Raw genomic sequence first — 13655 nt, 5'->3', positions numbered from 1 at the left:
ATATAGAAATAGACTCCTTAAAGGCGCTCTCTTACGGATTGCTGCCTTGTCAATACAAACAAGGGTACCACCAGACCCAAAAATACATATAATGGAATAAAGGATATGTGTATGACACAGGTGCATACCATAAATCCCTGACTAACAAATAATGTTCATAATTTTGTATATAAAGTTATATGAAGAGATCACAAATCCTGCTGATACATCTCAACCGAGTTCATCATGGAAATGGAGCAATGACTCCGCAGCAGATCTTTCCAATGGCGTGGTTGTAGATATAAAAAACAAAAAAATAGAAAAAACAACCAAATGGTGTAGCCAATAAAGGATATATATTGAACACACTCTAACACCAATATGTAATGGTGGAGTGAATACTCAGAGTGTGTGCTATTGATGTATTTAAGCACCACACGTGGGTTTCTTGAAACGAACAATATTAAGTGACAGGCCCTTTACAATGCACTTACTGAACTGTTTTTAAAGACATGCCCTTAATCATAATGGAGCATTCTCAGCTGTGACTGGTATCGCCCTTTCCTTTACAATCTCGTATTGTCGAAATGTAGTTTGTACATAAAAACAAAAATATAACGAGATCTGGCATAATACCTTAAAAACAAGTCTTTATTTCAGCAAACTTACAAATAAAAAGTAAGTGAAAACTTCATACTTCATATGTAGTCAATAAAATTCCATAGACATTTAACAAAAATACATCTTTCTTATTGAGCATTTCTAGGACTTGCTCCTGAGACTTTGCTTCCTCACTGAAGGAGACATTGGGCCTAATTCATTCAGGATAGTGAAAAAAAAAGCAAAACAAAAAGGACTAACTTTGTACCTTAGCAAAACCATGTTGCATTTAAAATGTGATGGCAGATTTATAGTTGTGTCCTAGATCAAAGTTAAATTTCAGTTTAAGCAAAAAACTATCAAGGATTTGTGTGCTACATGAAAAAACAGCCAGTATTTAACCTGTATCCAAAATAATAAACTAATTTGCACCCCTTGCATTGTAACATGGTTTGTCCAGGAGAAAACTTACTTCTTTTTTGCCTTACTTTCCTTAATGAATCAGGCCCATTGAGTGCTCCCTTTTGAACCGAGCTCACCATTTTACTGAGGGCTTCATTGTCTAGGTGCTACTGCCTCCTGGACTCCTCAAGGGTTACTGCTGCAACCTGGTAGCTTCTTGCTGAGCTTTTATAGCTGCCAGATGAGTAATGGTAGCCTGTAGCAAGGTTTTAGTTATATACTCCATGTTAGGGCACTGTAACATAGTCTTTTTCCAAATCCAAATAAATGGGCTCTCTCTCAGAAACCTTATTTTTCAACTCAGCATATTGTAAAGGGTCATAGTCCATCACAGCACTAGTGCTCCAAGTCCTGGGTTTATGTTTCCCACCACATTGAGACATTGATACACCTGCATGTAATCTTTCTGGTTTGAAAGCATTAATCTTTTGGTTTTTGTTTCTAGCCCAACGTAGCTTTCAAAAGCAGCCAATTTTATCTTTATAGAAATGAAGCACTTTCCTTATGGAAACGTTTTCACTTGACTCAGGTGGTGTGGCAATACAATACCCAGCATGTGTCACCAGGGTCACCAAGAGGATTTTGAGGACCCGGTACAGCAACTTTTTGAGGGAGATTCAATTGCCGGTGCTGTGATGCGCAGACATCGCGCAGCACACATTGACAGCAATCACGGTAGAAATCTCCACTCATTTTCCGGGGTGCAAGGAAAAATGGGAGGAAATTTCTGACAAATCTCCACCACAAAGTGTCTTGTGGAGACACTTCGCAGCTATTTGAATCGCCCCCATTATGTATTAAAATGGTATTACTCTCACCTACCTGTTATTGCAGCTTTCACATCCTGGTACTGAATTCTTGCATGGATCCTGGAATGTTGGAACCTGTTGGAAAATGTAAATATGGAAAACCAAGCAATAAGTGAACACCGTACATAACACAGATCACGCAGTTTATAATACATACATTATACATACATACATACATTATAATAAAATTTTGCATGCAGTCAAGTCCATAAATATTGGGACATCGACACAATTCTCATATTTTGGGCTCTATACACCACCACAATGGATTTGAAATGAAACTAACAAGATGTGCTTTAACTGCAGACTTTCAGCTTTAATTTGAGGATATTTACATCCAAATCAGGTGAACGGTGTAGGAATTACAACGGTTTCTATATGTGCCTCACACTTTTTATGGGACCAAAAGTAATGGGACAATCGACTCAAATCCTATTCCATGGACATGTGTAGGCTATTCCCTCGTTATTTCATCATCAATTAAGCAGGTAAAAGGTCTGGAGTTGATTCTAGGTGTGACATTTGCATTTGGAATCTGTTGCTGTCGACTCTCAATATGAGATCCAAAGAGCTGTCACTATCAGTGAAGCAAGCCATCATTAGGCTGAAAAATCAAAACAAACCCATCAGAGAGACAGCAAAAACATTAGGTGTGGCCAAGTCAACTGTTTGGAACATTCTTAAAAAGAAAGAACGCACCGGAGAGCTCAGCAACACCAAAAGACCCGGAAGACCACGGAAAACAACTGTGGTGGATGACAGAAGAATTTTTTCCCTGGCGAAGAAAAACCCCTTCACAACAGTTGGCCAAATCAAGAACACTCTCCAGGAGGTAGGTGTATATGTGTCAAAGTCAACAATCAAGAGAAGACTTCACAAGAGTGAATATAGACGGGTTCACCACAAGATGTAAACCATTGGTGAGCCACAAAAATAGGAATACCAGATTAGAGTTTGGCAAACAACATCTAAAAAAGCCATTACAGTTCTGGAACAACATCCTATGGACAGATGAGACAAAGATCAACTTGTACCAGAGTGATGGGAAGAGAAGAGTATGGAGAAGGAAAGGAACTGCTCATGATCCAAAACATACCACCTCATCAGTGAAGCCTGGTGGTGGTATTGTCATGTCGTGGGCATGTAAGGCTGCCAATGGAACTGGTTCCCTCATATTTATTGATGATGTGACTGCTGACAAAAGCAGCAGGATGAATTCTGAAGTGTTTCGGGCAATATTATCTGCTCATATTCAGTCAAATGCTTCAGAACTCATTGGACGGCGCTTCACAGTGCAGATGGACAATGACCCGAAGCATACTGCAAAAGCAACCAAACTGGTTTTTTAAGGCTAACAAGTGGAATGTTATGTAATGGCCAAGTCAATCACCTGACCTGAATCCGATTGAGCATGCACTTCACTTGATGAAGACAAAACTGAAGGGAAAATGCCCCAAGAACATTTGCAGTAGAGGCCTGGCATAGCATCACCCGAGATGAAACCCAGCGTCTGGTGATGTCCATGCGTTCCAGACTTCAGGCTGTAATTGACTACAAAGGATTTGCAACAAAGTATTAAAAGGTGAAAGTTTTATGTAGGAATGTTTAGTTTGTCCCATTACTTTTGGTCCCTTAAAAAGTGGGAGGCATATATAGAAACCGTTGTAATGCCTACACTGTTCACCTGATTTGGATGTAAATTCCCTCAAATTAAAGCTGAAAGTCTGCAGTTAAAGCACATCTTGTTTGTTTAATTTCAAATCCATTGTGGTGGTGTATAGAGCACAAAATATGAGAATTGTGTCGATGTCCCAATATTTATGGACTTGACTGTATATCACACCCTCCCCACCCACATCATGCCACCCCTCAGCTACATCACAAATCACGTCACCCCACTGCCACACCACGCCTCCGGCCAGACACATCATGCCACCCCTCAGCTACATCACGCCAGCGGGCATGCCCGGGCCTGGGTAATTTTTACCCATCCCCCTCTCAGCGCCCCTGTGCACAAGTACAGGCCACACCCAATTTGTGTGTTGCAGATTCACACATTTTCTTTCTTCAGCAAAATAATATATGGGTTTTCTTTCTTAACTCCTTATTTTCCAGTCTTACTGAACACATCTGCTTTACTACAATTAACAAAACTCGGTCCATGAAAATACTTGATTTCTTTATAGAGTAGAAGTTTTGTTAATGGCTGCTGAATGGTTCTGTAAACACATTTACTCTGTTCTGTTATTCCAACACAGAATTATCCACTTGTACACTGACAAAGTTTAACTCCCTGAAATCTGCATGTATGCAGCAAGCACTCTGTTTAAACACACATACATATATATATATATATATATATATATATATATATATATATGTATGGTCTTGTGGGGTGTTCCCGGTATGCAGTGGTTAGTACATAACAAAAGTGGTCTAATGAAGGACAACCGGTGAACTGGCGTCAGGGTCATGTGCGTCAAAGGTTCATTGAGGCACATGGAGAGCGGAATCTGGTCTGTCAGCTCCAAACCCACAGAAGAGCTACTGTAGCACAAATTGCTGAAAAAGTTAGTGCTGGCTGTGATAGAAAGGAATCAGAACACAAAGTGCATGCCTATGGGGCTCTATAGCTGCAGACCGGTCAGATTGCCTATACTGACGACTAGAAAAAAATATACATATTGGTAGCGCAAAACTTAGCACAATAGTTTTAATTATCTCACATAAAAGTTCAATACAAATAATTATAAATAATTCAGTGTACACTGATGTAAATACTAATAAATGGAGACTGCACAACAGGTCAAATCAGTAGACTCAGTAGAATTCACAGCATAGAAAAATATAAAAACATGTAATGCCTCCACGTTTGGGAAAACCACATATGATGAATATAGAAATAACAGTAACAACAAGCTAGCTTGTAGAATACTTCACATCGTTATATGTATGCGATCGCTACATTCTAATTGATATATGAGAATCGGAAAGTCTGAGCCGGCATCAGGTATTGTGTTTCAGTATATGTAGCATATGGTGCCGACTTATAGATTGACTTGATATCTTGCACTCCAGATGTATCACAGAGTATAGTCCATCCAGGTTCCAAGAAACCATAAAGGGTGGATACACGATACTGACAGCCCTTAGTGGGCTTCCAAGTTGTTTCTCATAACTGTATACGAATACTCACTCTCTTTGGAGTTTCATATGACTGTCCACCACAGAAAGCACCTACAATGGGCACATGAGCACCAGAACTGGACCTTGGAGCAATGGAAGAAGGTGGCTTGGTCTCTTTTACATGATGTGGATGGCCAGGTGCATGTGCGTCATTTACCTGGGGAAGAGATGGCACCAGGATGCACTATGGTAAGAAGGCAAGCAGACGGAAGCAGTGTGATGCTCTGGACAACGTTCTTCTGGGAAACCTTCTATCCCATAATTCATGTGGATGTTACTTTGACACGTACCACCTACATAAGCATTGTTGCAGACCAAGTACACCCATTCATGACAACAGTATTCTCTGATGGCATTGGCCTCTTTCATCAGGATAATGTGACCTGCCACGCTGCAAAAAAAAATCCGGAATTGTTTGAGGAACATGACAAAGAGTTCAAGTGTTGACTTGACCCAAAATTCCCCAGATCTCAATCCAATCGAGCATCTGTAGAATGTGCTGGATAAACAAGTCAGAGCCATGGAGGCCCCACCTCGCAGCTTACAGTCCTTAAAGGACCTGATGCTAACGTCTTGGTGCCAGATACCACAGGACACCATTAGAGATCTTGTGGAGTCCAAGCTGCTATGGGTCAGAGTTATTTTGTGCTTCACGAGGGGAAGCTACACAGTATTAGTCAGGTGGTTTTAATGTTGATGCAAACACAAACAACTTATTGCTTTATACTTTTCTTTATTTGTCAGAAACGCAAAGTATCTCATAACATGAAGTTCCACACACATTTTTGTGACCCTAATGTCAAATTAACAGAGACCGGCTCCCTAGACATCGGCCAACTTATACGGGAGTCGGTCACACTGAACAAATACACTCTTCCCACACCTCTAGCTTGATGGATAGTTGACATTCCCATCTTGTCTTTAAAAAGGAGTTCTCTGCAGGTGTACTGCTTGAATACACTCACTGCAGATACACCCTGTCAGCTTGCTTCTAAACAACTTCAAAATATATAAGTAAAATCACACTCTATATTATCATATTATCACGCATACGTCTTCTATTTTTCAACTAGGTGTACTGCTGTATCTAATTCCTCTCCTAGAGGCCTGTGGCAAACCATTCCCTTTGTCACAATGTATATATAAATATATATATATATATATATATATATATATATATATATATAGAGAGAGAGAGAGAGAGAGAGAAGGGGGGGGGGGACCGTATTTGCTACATCTCAGCAAATTTAGAATAACTTTGCTGAGATTGAAATTAATAGGAGAAAATGGTTTGCTGGCTGAAGTAAAGATGGCCGAAAGGTTTAGTTAAGCTGTATGCTTGAAAACTTTATTGTCTCTGTATTTCTGTGCCAGCCTGTGAAGGTTACATTCCTTGTAAGACCTTATGAAATTATTTGCTAAAGATAAGATGCTGGTCCTGAAGGAGAAGCTTTAAACAAAGACATTCCTTCTTGTTTTCTCTTTGGTTCTAAGGAGCGTATAATGTAACTATTTCTAATAGTAATGGATATGTCTTCAACCAGTTGTCCTTATCTTTTTCCCTATGATTTCATATATATGTTCTGCATGTGTAATAAGTGAGCCAGGCGTCTACATATATGTGTCGTTTATGAAATAAACAAATACATGGTTTTCATGTAATCTGAGTTTATAGTTTTGGAGTTTCTTGATAAATTGTCAGAACATTACTTAAACATAGTTCTGACCATAATCGAATCAAAGCGAATTTCAAGATGTGTTTTGATTTGAATCTGGGTATAAGTACACTCTTCTTGCACAGTACTAGCCGTATGTAGACACATAAAACAGAGCAGTATTCACACAAATGTATGTGCAAAATAAGGTCACATCACAAAACATGAAAAATGTTTCATATTATAAAATTAATAAACAACTCTTAACAGTATAAATATTAATTACTACTAGGTGTAGTGTATAAAACCAAGACTATGTCATGTCAGTCATCACTATCAGTCGGCACTTACATTGGCCCTGTTGTTGGTGCAAAATGAGACAGCTGGAACCAAACGTACTTATGAGAATCCCAGGACTTGAATTTGCCGCACACGCAGTCGGTACGCCCTTACTGAGCATGACCTATGTTAATCCTCCACTTCTCTCCCTTGTTCTGTCTCCTAAGTCGTAGACAGCTGTAGATGTCATTTGCATCCAGACATGGATTGTATGCAATTGCGTTCATTGGTGTAAGGTCCATTTCAGGACACGTGGAGAACTATCTCACACAAGATATGGCACGCAAATGGACTTACGTCCAAACATGAATCAGACACACTGGGCCTGATTTATTAAGGAAAATAAAGCAAAAAAAAAAAGGAGTAACTTTTCACTTTTGCAATACCATGTTGCTTTGGAGGCGGAGGTAAATGTAAAATGATAACAGACTTATAGATAGGGTCGGGCATGTCCTACATCAACTTTAAATTTCAGTGTAAAAATAAAGCTATCTGTGTGCTACATGAAATAACAGCCAGTAATTAACTTATGTGCAAAATAATAAACTAATTTGCTCCCCTTGCATTGTAACATGGTTTGTCCATGAGAAAATTTACTCCTTTCTTTGCCTTATTTTCCTTAATGAATCAGGCCCAATGTGTCTAGAAGAGAAAAGAGAAGGTAGAGTAGAAAAAAGAGAACACACTATATCACATAATACTGGGAAGAATTGTAACTGTGGCTGCATTTTAACAGTCATCTGGTCTACTGAACCACCTCTCATATGAAGGTTTAGTTAACAATACAAACAATAAACTAGTAGTAGAGTGCTTAGAACCCCCCCTCTACAATATTAAAGTAATTGTATCATTTTGCGTTCTTACCTGTATGAGACGCGTCCGTCAATATCCACCCTTTGTTGAGGAACCGAATTCCGTCAGCGTTGCATACCTTCCGGCAACGTAACCTCTAAACTCAAGAGCCCCCAAATTATTAAAGTAATTGTATCGTTTTCAAATAAGCACTGCCCAAGCAATTGTATTGTGTTTCTAACGCACAAAGTGATTTATTTTAGCAGATGTAAAAAGTTAGCAGTTCAATACATTATTATATAATACAGTACAGTACAGCCAATACCAAAAGATAAATACATACCGCTGCTATCGCATGCGCTCGCTGCGCTCCCACGGGACCCAGTGGACAGTATATCTCTATGGAATACTGTGGTCAGAGTAGACTGAGGCTAGTGGGGGTGCAGCTATGATTATATATACACATTCAGTGTTACAGAGAACACTGCAGATGACGTGGCTTGCTTCTATAGGTCCAGACATCAGATGGGTCCAGGGTAAACAGGTCATAGGCTAGTTCAGACTAAGGAATCCAAAGGTGGGGGTCGTCTCTCCAGGGGATGTGCTCCAGTTACAGTTAAACCATTAGCATTTCATAGCCAGCATCATACAAAGGTTTATTCCCTAACATCAATAACTAAAGTATACAATGTGCGATCTCTTCGCTGAATGCACCGGACAGCTGCTGATGAATAGGGGTTTAATATGATACTAGACATGACACCTTTCCTATAAGCTGAACCTTAAATATCACTGAAGTGTACATATAATCATATTATATAAACTAATAATAAACTAAATACTATCTGCTCATAAATGACTGTGTAACGGAACCAATATGAATATGAATTACATAAATAACTAAATGTTGTAATGCGAGTGTGTACGTGCGTATTTTACCGTGCGATCGCACCACGCGCTGTGTTAGGTGGCGTACGGATCTGTGTTACGTGACGTACGAATCGCAATCGCACGGCAAAACAATATTAACCAATATACTTTTGTTCATCCCATTATACGACTTCGACAGTTCCACCCTTTGATAGTATAAGAAACTATCACCTTAAAGATGTTATATGCAGGATCTCAGTACCACGTTTCATTGCTATGTAATGCAAGTCCCCCTTGGTGTATGCCCATGCTGTTTGTAGCTCTAAACAAGTTATCATAAGAGAGAGTCTTAATCCTCAAAACGATTTCTTCTTTTACTATAGACCATACACTTCTGGAGCTTGGAGATAACCTTTTGTATGCCCTTCAAGGGTGCAATAGAACACATAATACATTATTTGGAAAGGTACAGAGTAGAATCAAACATGTATCAGTTATACAGAATACTCTACTATAGTTCTTCAAATTTAACAGGTTCATCTGTCCAACGCATGTCTTTAAGCTCAGAATACATTTAAACACTTCATGTTCATCAATAGCATCATCCTATGTCTATCAATAAATGCCATTTACAATCTCCTTCAGCTTGCGTTAATATACACTCTTCTAATAATGTCATCAGTTCTTTTCATCAACACTTGTGGGCGGGCTATTGTCTGTTCGTTCTTCCCAGTCTCCCAATACTCAGGTTTAATAGCGGTTGGCTTGCCAAACATTGGGAGACTCCAGATTAAGGGACCTAGGTGTCGTACTTTTCCCCTAGTGGCCTCCCACCCATAATTCGGGTACCTCAAGAATATTTAGTGAAAAGAGAACTAATCCTACTTAATATAATCACTGAGGCTCGTGAGAGCACGCCCAGCACTTTGTTTGGTCTAAAACCTTACCCTCCCAAGAATGATAATCATTCTCAAGGATGCCTGCTCAAGTCCGAATATTACTGGACTGGCATCGCTGGGTGTACCTCTTTTTTTAACTATGGGGTCAACGTACTTACGGACGTAATATTACTCAGACAATAGCCCCTCGCACTTTCTCCAAGCTCCAGGGTTTCCAAATTTGCCTTTACCCCTGAATTGAATAGAGTAATTGGCTGGACCGATTATGCTACTAACTTCTCCTTCATCCCCAACTCCTCAATATCATTACCTGAACCAGCCTCTGTCACCTGTCAATAACCAAAAGAATTTACCGTCCCGAAAAGAAAATGGGATGAGAGAAACACAGAGCAGGAAAACTACAACTTCATGATGGACAGCTGTCTTAGCCTTTGGCTCAGGTGCTACTAACTGCATTTGAGGCCTTCCAGAACAGATTCATGAGTGCCCTTGGACCCTTCTCTGAGTGTTGGCTCTTCTGCATTGGGTGGAATCGGTACCAGTGTCTCTGCTACTTTTGGTGCTGGTAGCTTACACCTGGTACCTGTCTGTCTAATAACCTGAGCCTAAGAACTTTACTGTTCCACAACTTACTCTCTCGGTCCAACATCCTGACAGTTAATGTAACCCTTCAGGAAACAGTGTTCTGAATGTTCTCGGTTGCTGTCTTACTATTTACCTTCCCTCTCAAGGTCTAAACTAGTCTCTCAGTTACAAATTCATCTCAAGAGGGATCAAGAACATTTAAAAAATCGACAGGTTAAGAGGCAGCTCAGAAGTGGCATTGATAATGTGGAGGACTAGTGGCTAAAGCTATCAGCCACTTCAATCAAGTTCCAACTCTCATTCTATTCAATTCGTTCTAATTAGTACCGTTACTTTATGTTCACACTGGTTTGTGGCTAATCAAAAGCATGTAATTTGTTACCACTACTCATACGTTATACATTTATTATCAATAACATGGATACCCCTATCACCTATTATAACTCTGGGGCTATCACCTAGAATAACAAAAGCTTTGAGTATGACATAGTAATACATTATTAGACACATTTCAATACACCTCTACCAAGCTATATATTATCGGTACACCAGTGTATACTTGAGGATCCTGCATGGTGGCAATTGTATGACGTGGATTTGTTTCATCTGGAGAAATTCTTCAGGTAACCCAAATCTTCATATATTAACCAATATGTGTATGCGTGCATGTGTGTGTGTTCACATTTTAAAACTAAAACAATACAACGAAAGACAAAACAAAACATAGATTTGTTAGCTGTCCCATAAAACCCTGCTGTCTATTTGACAGCTATGTTCGCCCTGGTGTGACAGCCATGTATGGTCATGTGTGTAAGTGTGGACTTTACTAGCAGCTACTTCAGTTGGTACTGTGTCACTGTATAAAGTCCTCTATGTAGTGTCCTACTCATGTGCTGGTATTGCTATAAAAAGATTTTTTCAGTCAACTCAACATCGCCCCTAGAGTAGAAAAATGCTGAAGGCCAATGTATATCAATCGATTTTCCCTCTGCCAAATCACATGCCCTTCTCAGTACCTCACATTCAGCTACTTGACTAAGTGAGAAAGACAAAGGGGTCTATTTCTATCACACTTTCTTCAAATATACCAGTATCCAGTACATGTCTGTCTAACAGTGAAAAATATGAAACATGAAAATTCTACATTTTCTAGGGTTTAATATTATGTCGTATCTTGTGTTAAAAATCCTACTCCAATGTTCTACACAGAGATGCATATTTGTATGCCTATCCTCTAGCAATCTCCTGTCTCCACCCTTTGTGCATCCATATAAAGGCCCATTTTTGTACAGGAGGCACGAACCACAAAAACAAAAAAAAAAACAAAAAAACAAAACAGATATGCAATCTAAAAAAAAGATGAATCATATTTCCACAACAGAACCTTTCTGCTTAAAATCAGCAGCTTCTATACACATGAAAACAAAACCCCTGACTGTTTCTGTAACTCATGTCAATCTAGTGTGTGTATCCCTGAATTTGTCTTATGTAGAAAAAAATATGTCTTAGCCCCATTGATGAGACTGTGTCTGTTTTTATGGAGAGAGAGAGAGAGAGAGAGAGAGAGAGAGCGAGAGATACTAGCATAGATGTAAAGAATGAAAAATAAGAAAGCAATGAATAATAGGAATACAAAGCTTTGACTTCAAGGGTTTGAAAAAAAACATACATGCAGAAAGGGAGATTTTACAGCAAAAAAATGACAGCTGGATTGGACTCTATGGGAAAATGGCTGTATTCATTTCACTAATCCCCTTAGCTATTCACCAAACTATGATCCCTCCCCCTACTTGACTAGGAGGTCTTACGCAACCGTGCAATCCAGTGTCGTCCGTCATTTGTTCATTAAGAACTCGGTATCACCATAACTACATATCTTTGCAGCGGACTTTCCTAACTTATGATAGAGGAATGAAAAATTTACTCTTAGTGACTCATATTTTCTCTGAAATACATAAAACGATATTTTGGAGCAACATATGTACATATTTCATTTTTGGATAATGATTCTCAGCCAAACAAATTATCATAAGTCACTGCAGCCTGAAACAAAGAGTGTTCCAATGAGCCATTGTTAATTAGTCTTTCAAGAGTGATTTTTCTATTTCTCTATCCCACCCCTTAAGCACTAAGTCTATATTTCTTTTGTGTACCCTTTATCTGTGAGAAGAAAAACAAGATAGTTATCTTAAAACAGTAAAACTAAACAAACATTTCCATTCTTTACAATCGACCAGCGATTAGGAAAGCAAGCATGTGACAACATATAACAAACAAGCAAAATCAACAACGATTACCTTTTAAATCAATTTCTTCCTAAATCTGCACTCTGATACTTACCACAGATTAACATTTACCCCGCCTGGTTGTAGGACTACAGGTCTGACCTGAACTCTAGAGTTGGCTATAGTTCTCCTCCAAAGTATTAGTTGCTATGGGGTGTGCAATCAATTGTTGGGGAACCTCTGAAACTTGTGTACGCCTCCTTTGTGGGTGTGTATGTGATTTCCAACCCAGGTATCCCTTTTTCTCTCTACACAGTTCCAACTCATGTGTCCCTTCTTAAGGCAGTAAAAACACGTCCTTGTCATGTCTGCACAATCTTTTGCTAGGTGTCCTATTTTATTGCATTGAATACACTTCCTCAACTCATGTTGTTTCTTTTCCTTAAACCGGGTGTTATTATACTGTGGTCGTGTGTGCAGTCCCTCTAGTGCTGGGATACTTACCATCATTACCCTATTACTCTGAGCTTTTTCCTTTTTACATATATTTTTATCATGTTCTACGGCATGTTCTTTAATGGCAATTACCGTGAGACCTCTCCAATTAGGAAAAGAAGTTTGTATCCAAGTCCTTAGATCCTCCCGGTGACAGTCCATTAATACTGCAACAGCTACCTCCCTATAATGTGGATTCTCCCTTATATCTGGTATCCCTGTGTACTTAGTCTTGGCTGCTAGAGCCCTGACAAAATAGTCAGTTGTAATCTCACTACCTTTTTGTTTGATTTTGAAAATCTTTTTCCATTCCACTATCACTGGAAAATATATGGCCAACTGTCACTCACCGGACTGTGAGTGCCATTTCTCCTGTGTTCAGGAACCGTGGCCGTCCGCCATCCTGAGGGTCTGCGCATGTGCAGCCCTTATGAAACCTTCAGTACCTGTTGCTTTTAATTAATTGGATGATCAGGCAACCCTCCCTATTTAAACCACCTGTGATCATTACCTAGTTGCCTGATCTTGGAGTCTCATTCCCCATGAGCCTCTGAAGGTGTTCCTGTGTTTCCTCGTGTATTCAGCTCCAGCTGATTCCTGTCTCATACGTTTGTGGTTTCCAGACCACTTCAACTCTCCTGTGTTCATCGTGTCTGCACTCAGCTGATTCCTATCTGCTACTGCTGCCGGATTCCAGACCACCTCAACTCTCCTGTGTTCAGCGTGTCTGCTCTCCGCTGCCTCCGTTACTACTGCCGG

This window comes from Mixophyes fleayi, chromosome 1, assembly GCF_038048845.1.
Source record: "Mixophyes fleayi isolate aMixFle1 chromosome 1, aMixFle1.hap1, whole genome shotgun sequence".
Taxonomy (NCBI): domain Eukaryota; kingdom Metazoa; phylum Chordata; class Amphibia; order Anura; family Limnodynastidae; genus Mixophyes; species Mixophyes fleayi.
Note: the sequence above shows the minus strand (reverse complement) of the source record.